The following is a 2,500-nucleotide window of genomic DNA, read 5'->3' as shown; positions in this document are numbered from 1 at the left end:
CTCCATTTATTGTTATTATTATCATCATCATCATCATCATCGTTTAACGTCCACTTTCCATGCTAGCATGGGTTGGACGATTTGACTGAGGACTGGTGAAACCGGATGGCTACACCAGGCTCCAATCTGATTTGGCAGAGTTTCTACAGCTGGATGCCCTTCCTAACGCCAACCACTCAGAGAGTGTAGTGGGTGCTTCTCTGAGTGGTTGGCGTTAGGAAGGGCATCACATATATATATATATATATATATATATATATATATATATATATATATATATATATATATATATATATATAAATATAATAAATTGAAAGGTATAATGCATAAATGCTTAACATCTTTATAACACTCCCATATTATCATAAATTGAACATAAATATACAGGGTGTATAAGATATTTGAGGAGAAATTTATGTTTATGAAAAAAAACAGATATATAATAACAGATAATAACTTTATTTATCAAAAAATGCTCTGAGGATAAGAATAAACCTTCTTTTCTGTAATGTTATTCAATAAAGCCACCTTCAGCTCCAACAACTGCTTCTATATGAAATCTAAATCATCTCCATGCTTGAATCAAGTGGTCCTGGTTCATTTTGGACATTACTCTGGACTATGGCAGCTTTCAAAGAAATCTTTGGTGTTATGGCCATGTTCATTGACCTCTCTCTCAACCAATGCTCCACATGTAAAATAGTCCAATGGATTGAGATCTGGGGAATTAGGAGGCCGAATGTTAGGGGGTTATGTGATCATGAATATTTTCAGCCATCTGTTCCTGTGTTACGAGAGCCATGTGTGATAGTGCTGAGACTTACTGAAACACATATGGCCTTCCATTGCATACATTGTCTATCCAGGGCTTGACAATTATTTCCAGGACCTCAATGTAGGCAGCAAAATTAACCCTAACAAAAACTATTACAGCTGGCAACATAGGCAGCCCATCGGCCTTTTTGGCCAGAGGCACATAACCTGTTTGCTAATGGAGGTAAGAATTACAGTCTTGGTCAACCAGGGTTGTGGAAAAAAAAAAATCCTAAAACGAAATTCTTTGCAGCAAAGACCTAGCGTGAGATGGAGTTAGTTTTTCTTTTTCTTTTTGCTTAGAAAGCAGAAATTTTTTTTTTTTTTTTTCAAATGTACAGGAAGTTATTCATTCCACTAAAAAATTCTTCAAGGCAGTTGCCCCAGCATGGCCACAGTATAATGACTGAAACAACGAAATAAGTAAAAGCTAAGATATCAATAACCGGTTTGATTCGGTTTTGGAAATGAGTCACCTTCCTTTGTTATCTATTGGAAAACCCCCAGCTTTTACAGGTTTTTATGTAAAACTGACATTCATAATTAATGTTAAATGGTGAAGGTGCAATGGTCCAGTGGTTAGGGCAGCGGACTCGCCAAGATTTAGAACCAATATAGTCCTAAGTATTGATATGTCTGAATAAAAGATGGAATGGTCACATCTGGACTGTCTGCTGAGTTGGAGCTAACCAACAGCAAAAACAAATCAATAGACATCACATTAGATAATGTAGTCCCAGATACACTATGTCTCAGCAAAAGATGGGATGGTCACGGTTTGAACATCTTGGATCATAGGATTGCAGTTTCGATTCCCAGACTGGGCGTTGTGAATGTTTATTGAGCAAAAACACCTAAAAGCTCCACGAAGCTCCGGCAGGGGTTGGTGGTGAGCCCTGCTGTACTCTTTCACCATAACTTTCTCTCACTCTTTCTTCCTGTTTCTGTTGTACGTGTATTTTTAAAAGGGGCCAGTCTTGTCACAGACACAGTGTGTCGTGCTGAATCTCCCCCGAGAACTACGTTAAGGGTTACACGTGTCTGTGGAACGCTCAGCCACTTGCACGTTTAATTTCACGAGTAGGCTGTTCCGTTGATCGGATCAACTGGAACCCAATCGTCGTCGTAAGCGACGGAGTGCCATAGTAGAATGTTAGACTGTCAGTTCACAGGTCAGTGCACACATGGCAATAGCTGCAAATGATTATGTTTATAAGGAAGGAAAGCAGGAAGGAAGAAAGGATGGCTGGATGGTTGGATGGATGGATGTGTATATGCATGGCTGTTGTATACTAATGTGTATTGATACAAGCATACATATGTGTGTGTGGTTTGATAAGTGCCACACACAGACTTATACTCACACACACACTCACACGCACACGCACTTATGCACTCATACACACACTCACCCCCACATACACACACACACTCTCATACACTTACACAAACACACCCTCACATACTCACACACACTCACACACACTCACTCACACTCACCCCCCCCACACACACACACCCTTCATCACAGTGACAATCAGTTATATCGATCTGTGTTCCTCACCTTCCTGACACAAACCGACTGCAACCACGTCCGGCTCTATCTCTCGATACATCTCAGCTTTTCTATATCTCAGACACTAACAAAACCAAGCAGGGGAAACATTTTATCAACAAATTACTAAAC

General features: G+C 39.7%; 1 protein-coding gene across 4 annotated transcripts in view; it reads left to right on the top strand.

The window, feature by feature from the left end:
- The window catches only part of LOC106874992 (alpha-protein kinase vwkA), a 34,193-nt gene that overhangs the window by 8,406 nt on the left and 23,287 nt on the right, over nt 1–2,500 (top strand). The window contains exon 1 of one of the 4 annotated variants that reach the window (XM_014922931.3): nt 392–2,500. This exon is cut by the window's right edge and continues 820 nt beyond it. The exons of the other annotated variants lie outside the window; for them this stretch is intronic. The gene's annotated coding sequence lies outside the window, so the exon portion shown is untranslated. Of the gene's footprint in view, nt 1–391 lie in introns of those variants that run through there. 4 annotated transcript variants of the gene reach the window in all.

This window comes from Octopus bimaculoides, chromosome 30, assembly GCF_046866305.1.
Source record: "Octopus bimaculoides isolate indiv1 chromosome 30, ASM4686630v1, whole genome shotgun sequence".
Taxonomy (NCBI): domain Eukaryota; kingdom Metazoa; phylum Mollusca; class Cephalopoda; order Octopoda; family Octopodidae; genus Octopus; species Octopus bimaculoides.
The sequence above is the reverse complement of the archived record's forward strand: the minus strand, read 5'-3'. Positions and strand labels throughout refer to the sequence as shown.